Here is a 21,327-nt window from a genome sequence, read left to right on the forward strand (position 1 = left end):
AACGCTGACAGCGGCATTTAACTACCACTTCCGGCCATCGGGCTGGAAATGCGCGTGTCGCCGACCCCCGTAATGTGATCTGGGGGTCAGCGATGCGTCGGCATGACAACCTGAGGTTGTTGTCGGCTTGCTGTGAGCGCCACCCTATGGTCGGCGCTCATAATAAGTCCGTAATTCAGCTGCATAGGAGCGATCTGATCGCTCCTATGTAGCACAGCCGATGCAGTTGTGCCAGCTTCTAGCCTCCCATGGAGGCTATTGAAGCATGGCAAAAGTAAAAAAAAAATTTGAAAAATATGAAAAACTATAAAAGTTTAAATCACCCCATTCCAAATAAAACGCATATTTGGTATCACCGCGTTCAGAATCGCCCGATCAATTGAAAAAAAAGGATTAACCTGATCGCTAAACGGCGTAGCTAGAAAAAAATGCAAAACTCCAGAATTACGTTTTTTTTTGGTCACTGCGACATTGCATTAAAATGCAATAATGGGCGATCAAAAGAGAGAATCTGCACAAAAGTGGTATCTTTAAAAACGTCAGCTCGGCACGCACAAAATAAGCCCTCACCCAACCCCAGAATCACTAAAAATGGAAACGCTATGGGTATCTGAAAATAGCGCAATTTTTTTTTTTTAAGCAAAGTTTGGAATTTTTTTCACCAAAAAATAACCTAGACATGTTTGGTGTCTATGAACTCGAAATGACGTGGAGAATCACAATGGCAGGTCAGTTTTAGCATTTAGTGAACCTAGCAAAAAAGCCAAACAAAAAAACAGTGTAGGATTGCACTTTGTTTGCAATTTAACCCCTTCCCGACCTTTGACGCAGCGTATGCGTCATGAAAACCTGTGCCAATCCGACCTGTGACGCAGCATATGCGTCATGGTCAGATTGCGCTCCTGCAGGCCGGGTGAAAGGGTTAACTATAATTTAACCCGACCTGCAGTGACAGGGGGAGTGGTACTTGAGCCCAGGGGTGGCTTGGCCCCCCCTTCCCCGTGGCTACGATCGCTCTGATTGAAAGTGAAACGTCATTTTCAACAGCCAATCAGAGCGACAGTAATATGTCACCAATGAAAATTGGTGAAATACTACAATCCAGCCATGGCCGATGCTGCATTAGCATCAGCCATGGCTGGAGATCGCGATCTGCCCCCGCCACCGATCTCCTCCCTTCCGTCCTGTCATTGCTGTCCTCCCCGCTCCTGTACGCTCCCCCCCCCGGTCTGTCCGATTTTCCACCAACCCCGCCCCCCCCTCATAATTACCGACCTCCGGTGTCTGTCTGCTCTATGGGCGCCGCCATCTTCCAAAATGGCGGGCGCATGTGCAGTGCGCCCGCCGAATCGGCCGGCAGATTCGTTACAGGTACATTTTGATCGCTGTGATGGGTTCTATCACAGCGCTAAAAAAAAAAAATAATAATAAATAACCCCCCCTTTATCACCCCCATAGGTAGGGACAATAATAAAAAAAAAAAATATATATATATTTTTTTTTCCCCACTAGGGTTAGGGCTAGGGTTAGCGTTAGGGCTAGAATTAGGGTTAGAATTAGGGTTAGGGTTAGAATTAGGCTATGTGCACACGGTGCGGATTTGGCTGCGGATCCGCAGCGAATCGGCCGCTGCGGATTTGTAGCAGTTTTCCATCAGGTTTACAGTACCATGTAAACCTATGGAAAACCAAATGCGCTGTGCCCATGGTGCGGGAAATACCGTGAGGAAACGCTGTGCTGTATTTTACGCAGCATGTCAATTCTTTGTGCGGATTCTGCAGCGTTTTACACCTGTTCCTCAATAGGAATCCGCAGGTGAAATCAGCGCAAAAAACACTGGAAATCCGCGGTAAATCCGCAGGTAAAACGCAGTGCCTTTCACCTGCGGATTTTTCAAAAATGGTGCGGAAAAATCTCACATGAATACGCAACGTGGGCACATAGCCTTAGGGTTAGGGTTGGAATTAGGGTTAGAAATAGGGTTAAGATTAGGCTGTGGTTATGGTTAGGGGTGTGTTGGGGTTAGGGTTGGGATTAGGGTTAGGGCTTGTTTCCATTTGCGAGAAACAGTCCGTGTCTCGCATGTGGAAACGAAGCTCTGGCGCCGGCACTCCAGAGCGGAGCGTGCAGCTCCATGTGTTGCTATGCGGCTGCACGCTCAGCTCCCAAGTGCCGGCACCAGAGCTTGGTTTCCACATGCGAGACACGGACGTGTTTCTCGCAAATGGGTCATTCCATGTCAAGTGAACCAATGATTTTGGTGAACCAATGATTTTTACCACTATATTTTTAATTCTTTTGAGATTTTGTTATTTGGTAATAGTGTCAGAGAATGCAAAATGTGAAGAAAAAAAAAATTCTAGATATAATTTTTTACTTTTTATTGATTTTCAAAGTTCGGAAAAAGTGCGAATTTCGGTGTAATTTACGTTTCTCCCCATAACTCAGGCTACAAAAGAGATAGAGAAACAAAATAAACACCATTCTACTCAGAACTGTACAGGCTTTCACCAGATATGTCACAAGAGTATCTTTAATAATATTTTACCTATGCGAACGCAAGCGCAAAACTTTAAAATGCATTTCCGAAAAAAAAAGTTTAATTTAAAAATTTCAAAAACTGCACATGTGCCTGTTATGCTCCTAGACACTTCTGCACCAAAAAACAAGCTGGGATCTTGATGGAATCATATTTTAAAAAATAAAACTATTACAGTGTCAGTTCAAAAATCTTGATTTCAGGTCTGTTCAGCCTGTGGTGTAGAAGTGTGGGGTCCATATTTACTAAATAATCCATGATTGTTAGATATTCCTGTATTTTATGTTAGCGCTTAGAAGCAGGAGAGGACAGAGGAGAAGCTTTGAACAGGTTGAGAATGACCAGGGTTAGACAGTGCCTGCAGAGCAGCTCCAGCCTCCAGAGGCCATATTCACACCAAATCTGAACACCCAGGAAACTCCTCAATTGGAGGGAGAAAAATATTAACATCCAGTTCATGTATTGTACAAACCAGGACTACGGGGAGGAGGAGAGTTTGTTATAACATCGGTTACAGGAAGCAGAACCCATCACAGGGACTCAGCGATACCGGACTGTCATCCCATGTAGTGGAAATAAAGACAGTGACGTCCATGAAGTGGTAGAAGGCGGCACAAGATCGGCAATGGATGACACAACTGGTTACGTGACCTGTGAATATGATTAGCGCTGACTCCTACTGGACTCTCCAAAGATTGTGAAAATGAAGACGTAGAAAGGACTTTTCTGCACCTTCTGGTCCAGCGCCGTCCTTTGTGTATCCAAGAAAATCAAGACATTGTAAAAGTGAACAAAAATCAGATATAACTCAGGTGGAGCCGAGCACCATGACAGGCCGCACATACTCTGACACAGAAGGAAACGGCCATTGCTAGTTAGCGCTTATGGGCAAGATGACATTTCATCCTCTAGAAGGGACACATTGATGATATCAGGCCAGTGTAAAAACCTACTAATATTGTATTTTATAGTACGAGGATTTAACTACTGGACTATTCTTCTTAAACACTTCAGAAATGACATGTTTAGTGATATAGTAGAAAAAAAATTGTTCCATGTATAAATAGGTGGTAAAAATATTGGTTCTTTTAATCTTGTTTTTAACATATAATTAGGATCAGACTGTATTTAGAAAATCACACTTGAGGATATGATGACGTTTTTTCTTTTGGCTTGTTCAATGAATTCAGGTTGAAAATGCTGAGCAAGTTATGATGATTAAGATGTATTTATTCTGGCAATTTGGTATTTGTTTTTTGCGTTTCTTTATTGTTACATATACCGTATTTCGCGGACTATAAGACGCACCGGACCATAAGGCGCACCCCAAATTTGGGATGAAAATTGCAGAAAAAAAGATTTTTTTTATAAAATGGGGGTCCGTCTTATTGTCCGAATTTACAGTATCTTACCTGAAGGCTGGCGGTGGCAGAGCAGGGTCACAGGAGGCATGGTGTCGGCAGAGGTGGGGTGATGCGGTACGGCGTGCACCTGAGCAGGGTCCCTTCCTGCTTAGGTGGGCGACGCCACGGCCTGGTGTCCATGGGAGGGTTGCAGCACTGGTTACCGGCAGAGGTGCTGGGATGAGGAGGTGCTGGGATGAGGAGGTGCTGGGATGAGGAGGTGCTGGGATGAGGAGGTGCTGGGATGAGGAGGTGCTGGGATGAGGAGGTGCTGGGATGAGGAGGTGCTGGGATGAGGAGGTGCTGGGATGAGGAGGTGCTGGGATGAGGAGGTGCTGGGATGAGGATGGTGTGAGTGGGTCCCTTTCCCCGGTGAGGTGATGCAGCAGCCCGGTAAGGAGCAGAGCCGGGTGAATGCTGTTATCGGTGGTGGCGGCCATCTTCCGGGGGCCGTGCGAGCGCAGATGAAGCGCTCTGCTTCCCGGGGCTTCAGGAAAATGGCCGCGGGATGCCGCGCGTGCGCAGATGGAGATCGCGTGGCCATTTTCCTGAAGCTAAGAACTTCAGAAAAATGGCCGCCGCGATCCCCATCTGCGCACGCGCGGCAGCCCGCGGCCATTTTCCTGAAGCCCCGGGAAGCAGAGCGCTTCATCTGCGCACGCGCGGCCCCCGGAAGATGGCCGCCACCACCGATGACAACAGGATTCACCCGGCTCTGCTCCTTACCGGGCTGCTGCATCACCTCACCGGGGAAAGGGACCCCCCTCACTGCGCCTCCTCATCTTCGCACGTGTGGCGCCGCACCTCTGCCGCCACGGGTAAGCCTGCATTTCGACTATTAGACGCACCCCCCATTTTCCCCCCTTTTTTTTTGGGGGGGGGGGAAGTGCGTCTTGTAGTCCGAAAAATACGGTAAATGTTGAATGCAATAAGTTGTAATTTGAAAAGAAAAAGGGAAGAAACTCACACAAACATAAAATCAGATGATTCAAGGCTTAAAAAAAAAAAATACAGATTTGATAGGTCCCAAGTTGAATCCCTGTACAAATATAAACAAGGACACAAGTAACACACATGCATGTTTTCACAATTTTAAAACATACGTTTTTTTCAAAATTGCGCATCAAAATGTTTAATTTGATTTCACCAAAACAAAATATAAAGAAACATAGTCTTGTGACATATCAAATGAAAGCCGGTACCGTTCTGAGAAAAATGATGCCTCTCCTGCCTCCTATATCTTAATTCTAGCCCGAGATATGATAAAAAATGTAAAGCCATACCAGGCCAAAATCTGCGCTTTTTTAAAAATTTTAAAAATCTGTAAAAAATTAACTGATGAAAAAAATTCTAAACTTTTAATTTGTAATTAACTAAAGTTGTACATCATAAACAAAAAATAAAAAAAATCGAAAGACGTCAGGTAAAAAAAATATTCATATTTGGATCACTTGATATGGAATGACCCAAATGGAAACAAGCCCTTAGGGTTGGGATTAGGGTTAGGGGTGTGTTTGGGTTAGTGTTGGCATTAGAATTGAGGGGTTTCCACTGTTTAGGCACATCAGGGGTCTCCAAACGCAACATGGCGCCACCATTGATTCCAGCCAATCTTGTATTCAAAAAGTCAAATGGTGCTCCCTCCCTTCCGAGCCCCGACGTGCGCCCAAACAGTGGTTTACCCCCACATATGGGGTACCAGCATACTCGGGACAAACTGGGCAACAATTATTGGGGTCCAATTTCTCCTGTTACCCTTGTGAAAATAAAAAATTGCTTGCTAAAACATCATTTTTGAGGAAAGAAAAATTATTTTTTATTTTCACGGCTCTGCGTTGTAAACTTCTGTGAAGCAGTTGGGGGTTCAAAGTGCTCACCACATATCTAGATAAGTTCCTTGGGGGGTCTAGTTTCCAATATGGGGTCACTTGGGGGGGGGGGGGTGTTTCTACGGTTTCGGCACATCGGGGGCTCTGCAAACGCAACGTGACGCCCGCAGACCATTCCATCAAAGTCTGCATTTCAAGAGTCACTACTTCCCTTCCGAGCCCCGACGTGTGCCCAAACAGTGGTTCCCCTCCACATATGGGGTATCAGTGTACTCAGGACAAACTGGACAACAACTTTTGGGGTCCAATTTCTCCTGTTACTTTTGTGAAAATAATAAATTCCGGGCTAAAAAATAATTTTTGAGGAAAGAAAAATTATTTTTTATTTTCACAGCTCTGCGTTATAAACTTCTGTGAAGCACTTGGGGGTTTAAAGTGGTCACCGCACATCTAGATTAGTTGCATGGGAGGTCTAGTTTCCAAAATGGGGTCTCGTGGGGGAGCTCCAATGTTTAGGCACACAAAGGCTCTCCAAACGCGACATGGTGTCCGCTAACGATTGGAGCTAATTTTTCATTCAAAAAGTCAAATGGCGCTCCTTCCCTTCCGAGCCTTGCTGCGTGCCCAAACAGTGGTTTACCCCTACATGTGAGGTATCAGTGTACTCAGGAGAAATTGCCCAATAATTTTTCAGATCCATTTTATCCTGTTGCCCATGTGGAAATGAACAAATTGAGGCTAAAAGAAATTTTTTGTGAAAAAAAAAAAAGTACTTTTTCATTTTTACGGATCAATTTGTGAAGCACCTGGGGGTTCAAAGTGCTCACTATGCATCTAGATAAGTTCCTTGGGGGGTCTAGTTTCCAAAATGGGGTCACGTGGGGGAGCTCCAACGTTTAGGCACACAGGGGCTCTCCAAACTCGACATGGTGACATCTATACACAGCTGACAACATAGAACTCACATATCCGTCCCCCCTCTTTACACAATGACTTTTAGGACTCTTGCAGGCAACTATATTTTCAAAGTGTAATGCAACAAAACCTCAGATTGCACTCTGACCATTTTACAATTTTTTATTTTTTATTTTTCCCGCTCGGACAGTCTGTTATGGCCACATTGACAGAAAAATTTGCAGCAAGCACGATTTGCATCCAAAATGTGTATGGCTCCTGGCTATGCAAGTCAGTGGGTCCGTGGGAAAATCGGACTTCACTCTGTGAAAACTGGACTGCACTTATGTCAGACTGACAGAATGGAGACTTTTTTTCTCCACATCTGAGAAAATTCGTCTCAAACGCTAATCAGTGTGATTAGCATAACCTGCCCGATTCTCTCGGATGAAAGAAAATACTTCATATGACTTGTACATACATCTAATGAACCTGTTTAACATTGTCAAAAGTTTGGACACACTTAGGGTATGTGCACACGTTCAGGTTTTTTCGCGTTTTTTCACGGTAGGATGCATAATGTATGCGTTTTTTTATAATTTAGAATGCATTCTGCATGTTTTGTGCACATGGTGCGTTTTTTTCCGCGAAAAAAATGCATCGCGGTAAAAAAAAAGCAGCATGTTCATTAATTTTGCGGATTTTCCGCGTTTTTTCCCCGCAATTCTATGCATTTGGGAAAAAATGCACAAACGCATCAAAAACGCATGAGAACGCGAAAAAACGCATGCGGAATTCTGGCAGAAATGTCCAGTTTTTGTCAGGAAAATTTCTGCAAGAAATCCTGACGTGTGCACATAGCCTTAGAGGGTTTTTCTCCTTCGCCTCATTGGGGAACACAGGAACCATGGGTGTTATGCTGCTGCCACTATGAGGACACTAAGCAAATACACAAAGTTAACTCCTCCGCAGTATACACCCGCTGCTGGCTCTCTCGTGAACCAGTTCTTGCTTTGTGTCTAGGAGGCACTAGGGTCTGATTTCAGACCCCAATTTTTTTTTTTATTTTTTACTACTTTATTTTTTTCATCTTTTTTCCACGGATTGAGCGGGCGACGGGGCCTTTCAAGGTCCCGATCTCCCAAAATCATCAACAAACGGTAACGTGGAGTGTCGCCTCCCCGTACCCCCTCCTGCAGAGTCCGTCTGAGCTCTCATCGGGGCGACGGGTTCCTTTAATGTGTCCGCTCTCCCCACACCAACAACGGACGGGAACATGGGGTGTCGCCCCCACGTATCCCCTTCCGGAGCCAGGACTCTTGCTGACCTGAGATTGATTCCCCCCCAATGAGGTGAAGGAGAAGCTGGGGGACGCCCCTCGTGGCTTTTGCGTGGCCCCACTGCACCACCACTGTGAGAAAGCGGTTGGTGTCAGGTATCCACCGTGCCCTCTCCACCTCCCTATCAAAGGGTTGGTGGATTGAGGATGGACGGCATGATTGATGTTCGCTGTCTGTGGCCCAGTACTCCTGACTCGGATTGCAGTGAGTATGGCCGTTTAGCGTGAGGGAGGACTCCTTACTAGTGATGAGCGATATACTCGTTACTCGAGATTTCCCGAGCACGCTCGGGTGACCTCCCGAGTATTTTTTCTAGTGCTCGGAGATTGTTTTCCTCACCTCAGCTGAATGATTTACATCTGTTAGCCAGCTTGATTACATGTGGGGATTCCCTAGCAACCAGGCAACCCCCACATGTACTTATGCTGGCTAACAGATGTAAATCATTCAGCTGTGGCAAGAAAAACTAAATTTTTCAGAGCACTAAAAAATCCTCGGAGGTCACCCGAGCGTGCTCTGGAAATCTCGAGTAACGAGTATATTCGCTCATCACTACTCCTTACCTCCCTTCCTGGGGTCCTGCGTTTATGCCTGGGCTCCTGGGGGAGGGGTGTTCAGCACCCGGCCATAGACTGTTCCACGGCCTTTACTACCACCTGGCTGTCATGTTCACCCCCCTCCCTGCCTGCCTCTTGTGTGCCTGCTGCACGGACCTCTTCACAGCGTCAGTGAGGGCTTCCAGTAACTGCTGCGGCCGTTCTCTCTGGCTGCGGCCGTTGCCTCCGGCGGCCTCTGTTCTAGTCTCTGCTGCCGCGGCAGGTTGCTTCCGGTCGTGGCCGCGGTCCCTCATTTAATCCCTGCGGCCATTAACCTTATCGCGGCCGCTATTTTAGCCCCCGGCTTCTGGCTGTGTTAGGCCATCGACAGGACCCCATTACTGCTACAGGTCGGCGCACAGGCACGTCTCTGGGGGGTCGCAGGACCTGGGTAAGATAGTCACACACTACTGCAGGTGCACGCTACTTAACCCCTTCGCTGCAGGTTCGCATAATCCATATGCTGCAGGCACATCCCTGCGAGCTTTCATCAGCCTTTTGCAGTATGTCTCAATCAAAGGCTAATAAAAAGGCTGATAAAACGCACACGGTGATCTATGCCTCATGTACTTCATGCAATGTTTCCCTACCGCGGAAACACTCTAAACCTCTCTGCACGGACTGTGAGGCTTCAGGCTCTCAGGAGACCCCCGTAGAACACAGCAGTGCCAGCCCCCCTGAGTGGGCTTCCTTTTTGACAGTCCATGGCTTCTCTCGCCAAGGCCTTAGAATCCTTTTGCGATTCCGCCTCAAGCCATGGCATCTCTTTACTCCCTGTAGAGGGTTCCTCAGCCACACACGACTCGTTGTCGGGGCCGGACGGCTAAGCAGGGTACACATTTCTCTAGAAAACATACCCGTGACACTTCCCCACGGAACTCCGATGCCTCTTTATCCCCTAGCTTTGTGTCTCGTTCCCATTCACCAGGGGTTACAGTGAGCACGACTCAGAATACGAATCTCATGTGGCCCCAGACCTGGATTTTCCTGAGTTCCAGGTGTGTATTGATTCCCTCATTGAGGCGGTTAATCACACACTGAAAATAGACGAAGAAGCCGGTACTAATCAGGATCACCCAGTGTCCTTTAAACTAACAAAACGGCCTCACAAGCTTTTTGCCAATCCTGAGTTTACGGACATTGTTTAGAGGCATAGAAATCGACCAGATAAGCGATTCACGGGTCTAAAGCCCCTAGAAGCCCGGTACCCTTTCACACCGACTCTGAGACGGGAATGGACTGAGTCCCCTTCAGTAGATCCACCTATATCAAGACTCGCTTCAAAGAATCTTCTGTCTTTGGCGGACGGATCTTCCATTAAAAATCCCACTGATCTTCAGATTGACAACCTGGCCAGGTCGGTCTTTGAGGCTGCTGGAGCAACTCTATTCCCTTCATTCGCAAACTACTTGTGTAGCTAGAGCTATGGTAGCTTGGGCCGAGGCCATAGTGAAATCCAATAGAGACAATAGCTTGCCTCCCGATGTGTCCAATCTTGCCTACCAGATTGCTCGAGCAGGGGATTATGTAGTTCATGCCTCCCTAGATGCGGCTAATTGTGCCACGCTTGCTGCCGCTAACGCCGTGACCATCAGGAGAGCGTTGTGGCTCTGAATGGCAGGCAGACTCTTGCTTCGAAAAAAATCCTTGACTTCACCTGCCTTACCAGCACGGGCGCCTGTTCGGAGATAAACGTGATCAGATTATCTCAGACGTTACTGGTGGAAAAAGCAAATTCCTTCCTCAGCGGAGGCCCATTCGCCCCTTTCGGAACCAATCCCAGGTTTGCTTCCGACCCTTTTGCGGTGCCACAGGCTGGTCATCCTCTGCCGCTACCTCATCTCGCCCCCCACACAGAGGCAGTGGGTCGCAACCTTCCTTCAGACCTTCTAATTCCAGGAGAAACAGATCTCCCCGATCCAGGCCCAAAAGTGACCCTCCCCGGAAATTCTCTTCTCAATGACTTCTGGCCGTGTCCGGAGGACACAGGCAGGGTAGGCAGCCGTCTACTTTTGTTTCGCCAAGTATGGTTATCGGTTGTTCACGACCAGTGGGTCAGATCTCCTGTCTTCCGGATACAGAATCGACTTCATTTCCCCTCCGACGCGCTTCTTCCAGTCTTGTCTTCCAAAGTCCAAGGCGCACGCAGTCCCCTTTTACCAGGCCTTCTTACAAGCCCTTCGCAACAGTTAATTCATCGTTCCGGCTCCTCCCACAGAAAGGTTCAAGGGCTTCTACTTGAACCTGTTCGTGGTCCCCAAGAAAGACAAAACCATGCGTCCCATTTTGGACCTGAAGTTGTTTTACAAATTCCTCTCAGTGCCCCATTTCAGGATAGAATCCCTTCGCTCTGTCATCGCTTCTTTAGAAAAAGGGGAATACCTGGCATCAATCGACATCAGACGCATATCTTCACATCCCAATCTTCGAAAGTCATCATAGATTCCTACGCTTTGCGGTTGGAGACTATCATTTTCAATTCACTGCTCTGCTCTTCAAGCTCGCCACTGCCCCCAGGGTATTCACAAAAGTCATGGTAGCCGTCATGTCTATTCTACACTCCTGGGGCATGGTGATTGTTCCATATCTGGATGATCTTCAAATGTCCGTCTTATCGGGCTTGCGAAGAGAGCGTCACTGTCGGCATCGACACTGTCTCATCTAGGTTGGCTGGTGAACATGGAGAAATCGTCTCCAGTTCCATCCCAGCGAGTCCCCTTTTTGGGGATGATCTTGGACACTTCCTTGGGTTGGTAGTTCTCCCTCCGGAAAAGATTTCCCCTCTAATCCGGGGAGCCCAATTGCTATCTCTGGGCCGCTCACTCCCTGCGGTTCGCCATGCAGGTACTCGGGAAAATGGTGGCATCTATCGAAGCAGTGCTGTTTGCCCAATTTCACATCCGTCCCCTGCAGTAGGCTTTGATCTCAGCATGGGACAAGAATCCAGCCTCCCTGGGTGGCCTATTTCGCCTGGCACCCAAATCAGGCGATCTCTCAGATGGGGTGGACTGCAACGTCGTCCTTGGATCAGGGAAGGTCCTTCCTCCTGGTTTACTGACTGGTAGTGACCACCGACGCCAGTCTCCTCGGATGGGGCGCAATTTTTCATCACCACAATGCTCAGTGACGTTGGTCTGCTCACTAAGCCAACCTTCCAATCAACATCCTCGAGATCCAAGCGATAACGCTGGCTCTTCATCGATTCCATCACCTCTTGGCGGGATGTCCTATTAGGATCCAATCAGACAACGCCACGGCTGTGGCGTACATCAATCGCCAGGGAGGCACGCGCAGCAGAAAAGCGATGACCGAGGTTTCGCACATTCTACAATGGGCCGAGGCAAATCAATCGCTCGTCTCCCCAGTTCATATTCCGGGGGTAGAGAATTGGGCGGCGGATTTTCTCAGCCGCCAGGGCATATCCTCAGGAGAGTGGTCTCTTTACCTGGAAGTCTTTCAGGGGATTTGCCAGCGTTGGGGCACTCCAGATGTGGACCCCATGGCCTCCAGGCTGAACACCAAGGTTCCGGCATTTGTAGCCCGATCCCGCGATTAGCTAGCCATCGGCTCAGATGCCCTAGTACTCCCATGGAGCCAATTTCATCTCCTTTACATCTTTCTGCCTCTTCTGCTGATCCCAAGTGTCATCTGAAAAACCAAAGTGGAAGGCGTTCCGGTGATCCTTGTCGCTCCGGACTGGCCACGCCGAGCTTTGGTACGCGGAGCTAATGCATCTTGTCGCCGACGTTCCCTGGAGGTTACCGGATCGTCTGGACTTTCTCTCCCAGGGACCCATTTGCCAACAGAATTCGAGAGTTCTGAGTTTAATGGCCTGGCCATTGAATCCTGGATCCTAACCCTGGCCGGGTTCTCCCGTCAAGTGAAATCTACCATGATCAACGCTAGGAAGCCTGTTTCCATGCGTGTTTACCATCGCGTTTGGAAAACTTTTCTTCAGTCACCTTCCACGACAGCAGTATTGGAGGATGTCTCCCTGCCCTAATAGGGGACAGGAAATCAGAGAGGTTAAATACCCTCCCCTTCCTGCAACCACCAGTAATTTTCCTGTCCCCTATAGGGCATGAAGAGGTTCTCAGATAGTGCTGCCGTGGCCGGTGATCGGAGCAATGTTACCTTAATAACCGGGCAGTTGAGGTCGGGGCTCCGCTCTCCTCCTTGATTACTCCTCCCATCTCCGCAGGCTCTGCGTGACTTGGGGCCCTCCATCCCGCATTTCCTGCGCCTCCTCGTGGGGCAAAGCGGGGCTGTGAAGCTCTCCGGGGTCCTCCTGTAGCTCCCCGGCTTTCTCTCCTCCCATCGCTGCCGCTGGAGGCCACGCAACGTGCACTGGAAGTGACGCTTCCGAACTTCCGGTTTAGCCTCCATGCTCCGGAGCCAGTGCGCGCGCCGGCTGGCGTTCCAAGCCTGCGGCAGCCATGACAGGCGGTTCAACTGCAGCACCCCCTACGGACCCTGGGAGGAGGAGGAGCATGAAATTAGCTGGCGACCTCGGTGTGTATATATTCCTGTGCTTGATAAAACGACGAAACGTCGCCGCAGGAGGCAGATTAAAATGTATGATTATTATCACTGTCCATTGTGGTGCTGTCTTTTTGATTCTCTTTTGAATATGGACTTGTATCTGGGTTGGATCCCCTGGTGTTGACGTGCGCCCTTTTGCACATGGAGGCTGTATGAACATAGGGTGCGGTTTAACCTCTTCTTGGATTTTTGTATATATTCCTGGTCGGGGAAGCCTCCAGGTAAGGCCTCTGTCTGTGTCCCTTCTGACCGCTGACTTGACTGACCCTATGGATGGCGACAAACCCCTGCACTCTGCTTCTGCAGAGCCCAGCGTTCACCCTCCTACTGTAAGTAGAGGATGAGGTCCCTTGCTGTCCAGTTTTTATTATTAAATGACTTGGTCCGCCTTTCTCTCTTTCTAGGGAGACAAGGTCCCTGCCCCTAAAAAAAAAAGATAAGATGTCAAGCTGCAAGTGTGGTTCATGTGCGACCAAGCTTCCCTCAGCTTATAAGAAAAAGCTCTGCCAACCATGCACGGATGAAGTGCTGCGTAGTGAACAGCCCTCCCTCCTGGACAGCATCAGAACCCTCATCAAACAGGAGGTTCAATCCTCTATGGCGGCCCTGTCTAAGGCCCCGACACCACAGCCGCCTCCTCCTAAGAAAAGGAAGATGGCTCCTACTATATCTGATTCTGACTCTGGCGATATCCATACCTCGGGTTCAGAGGACATTTGGGAGAATGAGGGTTCTACTTCCAACCCCAAAAATGACAATAAAAAATATCTCTTCCGAAGATATGGAACAGCTAATTTCCATGGTGAGGGGCACCATGGGGGTGGAAGAGGAGGTAGCAAGTAATTTCGTTCAGGATGACATGTTTGGCGGGTTAAAACCTAGGACCCCGAAAGGGTTCCCTATTCACGAAAATATTGAAAACCTTGTCCTTCATGAGTGGGGCCTACCTGAGAGAGGTTTGAGTGTCCCATCAGAATTGAAGAATAGTTTCCCTCTGGAGGGGGACTGGTCTTTATGGGAGATGCCTAAGGTAGATGTACAAGTGTCCATGGTAACCAAAAAAACGGCTCTACCCTTTGAGGATTCCTCGCAGCTCAAAGATCCTATGGATCGAAAAATTGAGAGCTTACTAAGGAAATCCTGGGACACATCTACTAATCTGCTGAAGACAAATGTGGCCTCCACATGTGTTGCCAGATCCCTATTTCTCTGTTTACGTACCCTAGAAAATCACCTTTCCCAGGGGACATCAAGGGAGGAAATTTTAAATTCCCTACCACTACTCCAGAAGGCAACAGGGTTCCAGGCGGATGCTTCCGCTGAGTCTGTACGGGTAGCTGCTAGGTCTGCAGTTCTCTCCAACTCCGCTAGGAGGGCTCTATGGCTTAAATCCTGGGGAGGTGACTTAACTTTTAAATCCTAGTTGTGTGGTATTCCCTTTCAGGGACATTATGTTGGGCCAGCCCTCGATGACATCCTAGACAAGTCTTCGGAAAAAAAGAAAGCTCTTCCGGAGCAAAAAAGCTCGAGGAAACGCTTTTTTTTTTGTCCCAACCTCCCACCCCCGTGAGCAGGTCCCCCAGAGGGATTACAGGGGTAAAGGTAAATCGGGTCGGTGGAGTTACTCCAAAGGGGGAAAAGCTAGGAACATCCTTGTTCCTCAACCCCAGCAGACCCCTGAGAAACAATGACTGCTCTCCGGTCGGAGGCCGACTCTCAGGGTTTCTTTCCCAATGGCAGGCCATCACCACAAATCAGTGGGTCCTGCGTTATGTTCAGGAAGGCTTCAAGTTAGAATTCGAGAGTCCTCCTCACCGTCTAACAATTACCTCCCTACAGTCTCCACACCTCCGGAGATGCCTCAATGCAGATATTCTCGATCTACTTCAGGCAGGGGCAATCTCCCGGGTACCTCCTCAGGAAATAGGAGAAGGCCACAATTCTCACCTATTTTTGGTGGAAAAACCCTCTGGGAAACACCGGGTTATCATAAACCTGAAACCCCTGAATCAAGTAATCAGTCAAATAAGCAATCCCGCTGATTGGCCAGGACTGGGTGATGGCTACGTTGGATCTGAGGGACGCTTACTATCATGTGCCGATACATCCCGACCACAGAAAGTTCCTCAGATTTGGGGTGGCCCAGAACCATCGAGCCAGCCATTATCAGTTCAGTGTCCTCCCATTCGGAGTCTCATCAGCTCCACGGGTTTTTACCAAGATCATGTCAGAAGCAGTAGTCTTCATCCGACATCAGGGAATCTGTATTATCCCGTACCTGGGCGATTTTTCTTATTGTCGCTCCATCTGTCCCTCGTTTAAATCAAGATGTGATGAAGGTCCTGGATATCCTGAAATCACTGGGATGGATTCCGAACTTGGAGAAGTCGGACCTCCATCCATCTCCAAGGAAAAACTTTCTAGGAGTTCTTTTGGACTCAAGGGAAAGAATGTCCTTCTTACCCAGGGACCGTCAGGACGATCTCGTCCACAGGATCTCCAGATTCAGGAGCCAGAATTCTCCGACCCTAAGGGACTCTGTCGATCCTGGGTTCGTTGACGTCCTGCATTCAGGCAGTCTCCTGGGCCCAGGCCCACACAAGTCCTTCAGGCCCACATCCTGAGGCATTCAAAAGGACGCCAGAATGCTCTAACCAGGAGGATTCCCCTCCCCAATCACGTGAAATCCTCCCTCTCATGGTGGCTGAACTCCCAGAATCTTCAAAGAGGAGTCAGCTGGGATCAAATACCGCTGAAGGTGCTCACAACAGATGCGAGCCAGAGAGGCTGGGGTGCCATAATAGAAGGGTCCCACTTCCAGGGTTTGTGGCCCCCAAGCATCAGGTCCAGAACCTCAAATCTGAGAGAATTGAAAGCGGTGGAGGAGGCGCTAAAATCCGCATCTGTCCTCATCCAGGGTCACCATGTACTGATAATGTCCGACAACACAACTACGGTGGCCTACCTTCAACACCAGGGAGGCACAAAATATTCCAGCCTAAAATCAACCGCTGCAAGGATTTTTTCCTGGGGAGAAAGACATCTCCTGTCCATCTCGGCAATACCACATAAAGAGGTCAGACAACGCCCAGGCGGACTTCCTAAGCAGGAAAGATTTCCATACTGGAGAATGGTCCTTGAACCAAGAAGTGTTCCTATCCTTAGTCCAGAGATGGGGAAGTTCCTATGTGGATCTGTTTGCCAACAGTCAGAACACAGTCGAACACTTTCTTCTCCCTCAATCTCAGGCGGGGCTCGGGGACTGGATGCCTTCTCCCATCCTTGGTAGTTTGCTCTAGCATACGACTTCCCACCAATTCCCATGTTGCCAAGGACGTTACAGAAGATTCGGGCGGATCGAGTCACAACCATTCTGGTGGCACCAATGTGGCTGGGAAGAAGCTGGTACGGCGCACTAACAGACATGTCTCTGGAAGACCTGATACTTCTACCTCAGATAGTAGACCTTCAGCAGGGGCCACTGCTACACCCAGACCTACACAGGCTGAAACTGGCAGCCTGGTTACTGAGGCCGAGATTCTGAGAGCTAGAGGTCTCTCAGATGACGTCATTCAAACCCTACAAGAAAGAATTTCTCCAAAAGAGACTGGAGTTAGGACTCTCACCTAGCACTTTAAAAGTTCAGGTGTCGGCACTAAGTTCCTTTTTTGATCAGGATCTAGCAGGCCACCGTTAGGTTAAACGTTTCATGGCATCTGTAGCTAGGATTTGTCCTAGGCTCCAGGTTCAAACCCCTCCTTGGGATCTGAACCTCGTACTAAATAGTCTGACCAGGGACCCCTTTGAGCCCTTATCAGCCATCAGCCTAAAAATCCTGACCCTCAAGACTGTCTTAACTAGTAGCAATCGCTACCGCTAGGCGTATAGGCGAGTTACAGGCTTTATCAGTACAGGAGCCATACCTAACTATAACCATGGATAGCATAATCCTTAAGCTAGACCCTGCCTTTATGCTGAAAGTAGTCTCAGACTTTCACAGAAGTCAAGATATTGTCTTACACTCATTCTGTCCAAATCCCTCTAATCCAAAGGAAGACACCTTTCACACCCTGGATGTCTGCAGGGTGGTCCTCTTCTACCTCCAACAAATGGAGGGTTGGAGGATAAACCAAAACCTTTTTGTCCAGTGGTCAGGACTGAATAAAGGCAAGAAAGCGGCTAAAAGTACGATCGCTAACTGGATAAAGCAGGCCATCTGTTTTGCATACTCAACCTGGGAAATTGCTCCCCCGGCATCGCTGAAAGCTCACTCCACCCGTTCAGTCTCCACGTCCTGGAGAGAGAGGGAACGCATCATCTGAGCAGATATGCAGAGCTGCCACCTGGTCGTCAATCCATACATTCACCAGGCTTTACAGGCTAAATTTCAATAGGGACCTATTGTTTGGCAGACGTGTTCTGCAGGCTGTTGTCCTTCCCTAAAGAAATTAGCTGTTGGTATCACTCCGGTACTGCTGTCGTGGAAGGTGACTGGAGAAAACAGAATTAGACTTACCGGTAATTCGGTTTCTAGGAACCTTCGACGACAGCACCAATTTCCCTCCCTATCTGATATTCTTACTGGATGATTCCTGCACTTAAGTGGTAACTATACATGCTACTGTGTCCAGAAAAAAACACTGGTGGTTGCAGGAAGGGGAGGGTATTTATCCTCTCTGATTTCCTGTCCCCTATTAGGGCAGGGAGACATCCTCCAATACTGCTGTCGTGGAAGGTTCCTAGAAACCGAACTACCGGTAAGTCTAATTCTATTTTTCTCATGGTGTAAAGATGAGGGTCTTATCCCGTTGGTGTTTTCCATCCCCTCCAAGCGGGTGTGGATTCAGGCCTGGCGCTGGTCTCTCTCGCTCTCGCGCGCGCTCTCTCGCTCTCTCTCTCGCTCTCTCTCGCTCTCTCGCTCTCTCTCTCGCTCTCTCTCGCGCGCTCTCTCGCGCTCTCTCGCGCTCTCTCGCGCTCTCTCTCGCGCTCTCTCTCGCGCTCTCTCTCGCGCTCTCTCTCGCGCTCTCTCTCGCGCGCTCTCTCGCGCGCTCTCTCGCGCGCTCTCTCGCGCGCTCTCTCGCGCGCTCTCTCGCGCGCTCTCGCTCTCTCGCTCTCTCTCTCGCTCTCTCTCGCGCGCTCTCTCGCGCTCTCTCTCGCGCTCTCTCTCGCGCTCTCTCTCGCGCTCTCTCGCGCGCTCTCGCGCGCTCTCTCGCGCGCTCTCTCGCGCGCTCTCTCGCGCGCTCTCTCGCCTCGCTCTCGCGCTCTCTCTCGCGCTCTCTCTCGCGCGCTCTCTCGCGCGCGCTCTCTCGCGCGCTCTCTCGCGCGCTCTCGCGCGCTCTCTCGCGCGCTCTCTCGCGCGCTCTCTCGCGCGCTCTCTCGCGCGCTCTCTCGCGCGCTCTCTCGCGCGCTCTCTCGCGCGCTCTCTCGCGCGCTCTCTCGCGCGCTCTCGCGCGCTCTCTCGCGCGCTCTCTCGCGCTCTCTCGCGCGCTCTCTCGCGCGCTCTCTCTCGCGCGCTCTCTCGCGCGCTCTCTCTCTCTCTCTCGCTCCAGCTCCAGTCCATCGTACTGAGAAAGCCATTCACACTCTGGACGTGGTGAGGGCTCTCAAACTACGTTTCCAGAATGGCGTCTTTTCGCAAAGCTGATGCCCTTTTTGTGCTTCCAATGGTCACAGAAAGGGTTTCCCTGCCTCGAAGACCACGATAGCCAGATGGATTCGTTCAGCGATCCAAGAAGCTTACCGTGTCAACGGCCAGCCTATCCCCGCGGGGATTAAGACACTCTTCACTCGGTCAGTGGGGGCCTCTTGGGCCATTCGGCACCAGGCATCCGCACAGCAAGTGTGTAAGGCTGCGACTTGGTCCAGTCTTCACACGTTTGCTAAACATTACAACATTCATGTCCAAGCCTCTTCAGATGCGGCCCTTGGCAGACAAATTCTGCAATCGCCAGTTTCGCATCTGTAGGCTTCATTTAATTCTTTAAGCATTGGGTGCGTGAGGTTTCACTTGTTGTGACGTTTTTCCCCACCCAGGGACTGCTTTAGGACGTCCCATGGTCCTGTGTCCCCCAAGGAGAAACAGGGATTTTTGTGTACTCACCATAAAATCCTTTTCTCAGAGCCAATCATTGGGGGACACAGCACCCACCCTCTTAGCCCATTGGCTTGTAGTCTGTTTGGTTTTGACATATTGCAACTCTGTGAGCTCCTACTGCTTTGGCACCGAACTGGTTCACGAGAGCCAGCAGAGGGTGTATACTGCGGAGGAGGAGTTACACAAAAAAGTTATTTGCTTAGTGTCCTCCTAGTGGCAGCAGTATAACACCCATGGTCCTGTGTCCCCCAATGATTGGCTCGGAGAAAAGGATTTTACGGTGCATACACAAAAATCCGTTTTTTTTCTCTCCTTTCTTGTACATTTTAAAATGGAAAAGCTATTGGAACACGTGTGAACTACAGATGGACTGAAATGGTAATAAAAAATTAAAACAGAGTTTCCAGTGAAACTTCTCCCATACCATGTGTGTTAAGCGACTATGCAAGCCAGATCATCTGACAGCACTCCTTCACTTCACAATTCATTTTGCTCATTATCTCCTACTTTCCTGGAGACTTTTGTTAATGTCACAGGTTCACTTTAACCCCTTCACCCCCAAGGGTGGTTTGCACGTTAATGACCGGGCCAATTTTTACAATTCTGACCACTGTCCCTTTATGAGGCTATAACTCTGGAACGCTTTGACGGATCTTGGCGATTCTGACATTGTTTTCTCGTGACATATTGTACTTCATGTTAGTGGTAAAATTTATTCGATATAACTTGCATTTATTTGTGAAAAAAACGAATATTTGGCGAAAATTTTGAAAATTTCGCAATTTTCCAACTTTGAATTTTTATGCCCTTAAATCACAGACATATGTCACGCAAAATACTTAATAAGTAACATTTCCCACATGTCTACTTTACATCAGTACAATTTTGGAACCAACATTTTTTTTTGTGACGGAGTTATAAGGGTTAAAAGTTGACCAGCAATTTCTCATTTTTACAACACCATTTTTTTTTAGGGACCACATCTCATTTGAAGTCATTTTGAGGGGTCTATATGATAGAAAATACTCAAGTGTGACACCATTCTAAAAACTGCACCCCTCAAGGTGCTCAAAACCACATTCAAGAAGTTTATTAACCCTTCAGGTGTTTCACAGGAATTTTTTGAATGTTTAAATAAAAATGAGCATTTAACTTTTTTTCACACACAATTTATTTCAGCTCCAATTTGTTTTATTTTACCAAGGGTAACAGGAGAAAATGGACCCCCAAAGTTGTTGTACAATTTGTCCTGAGTACGCTGATACCCCATATGTGAGGGTAAACCACTGTTTGGGCGTATGGCAGAGCTCGGAAGGAAAGGAGCGCCATTTGACTTTTCAATGCAAAATTGACTGGAATTGAGATGGGACGCCATGTTGCGTTTGGAGAGCCCCTGATGTGCCTAAACACTGAAACCCCCTACAAGTGACACCATTTTGGAAAGTAGACCCCCTAAGGAACTTATCTTGATGTGTGGTGAGCACTTTGACCCACCAAGTGCTTCACAGAAGTTTATAATGCAGAGCCGTAAAAATAAAAAATCATATTTTTTCACAAAAATGATCTTTTTGCCCCCAATTTTTTATTTTCCCAAGGGTAAGAGAAGAAATTGGACCCCAAAAAATGTTGTGCAATTTGTCCTGAGTACGATGATACCCCATATGTGGGTGTAAACCATTGTTTGGGCGCATGGCAGAGCTTGGAAGGGAAGGAGCGCCATTTGACTTTTCAATGCAAAATTGACTGGAATTGAGATGGGACGCCATGTTGCGTTTGGAGAGCCCCTGATGTGCCTAAACATTGAAACTCCCTACAAGTGACACCATTTTGGAAAGTAGACCCCCTAAGGAACTTATCTTGATGTGTGGTGAGCACTTTGACCCACCAAGTGCTTCACAGAAGTTTATAATGCAGAGCCGTAAAAATAAAAAATCATATTTTTTCACAAAAATGATCTTTTTGCCCCCAATTTTTTATTTTCCCAAGGGTAAGAGAAGAAATTGGACCCCAAAAAATGTTGTGCAATTTGTCCTGAGTACGCTGATACCCCATATGTGGGTGTAAACCATTGTTTGGGCGCATGGCAGAGC

At 48.4% G+C, this 21,327-nt stretch overlaps 1 protein-coding gene across 8 annotated transcripts in view; it reads left to right on the plus strand.

The window, feature by feature from the left end:
- SYNCRIP (synaptotagmin binding cytoplasmic RNA interacting protein) overlaps positions 1-21,327 on the plus strand; it is a 99,023-nt gene that overhangs the window by 32,550 nt on the left and 45,146 nt on the right. The window lies entirely within an intron of this gene.

Source organism: Ranitomeya variabilis, chromosome 2 (genome assembly GCF_051348905.1).
Source record: "Ranitomeya variabilis isolate aRanVar5 chromosome 2, aRanVar5.hap1, whole genome shotgun sequence".
Taxonomy (NCBI): domain Eukaryota; kingdom Metazoa; phylum Chordata; class Amphibia; order Anura; family Dendrobatidae; genus Ranitomeya; species Ranitomeya variabilis.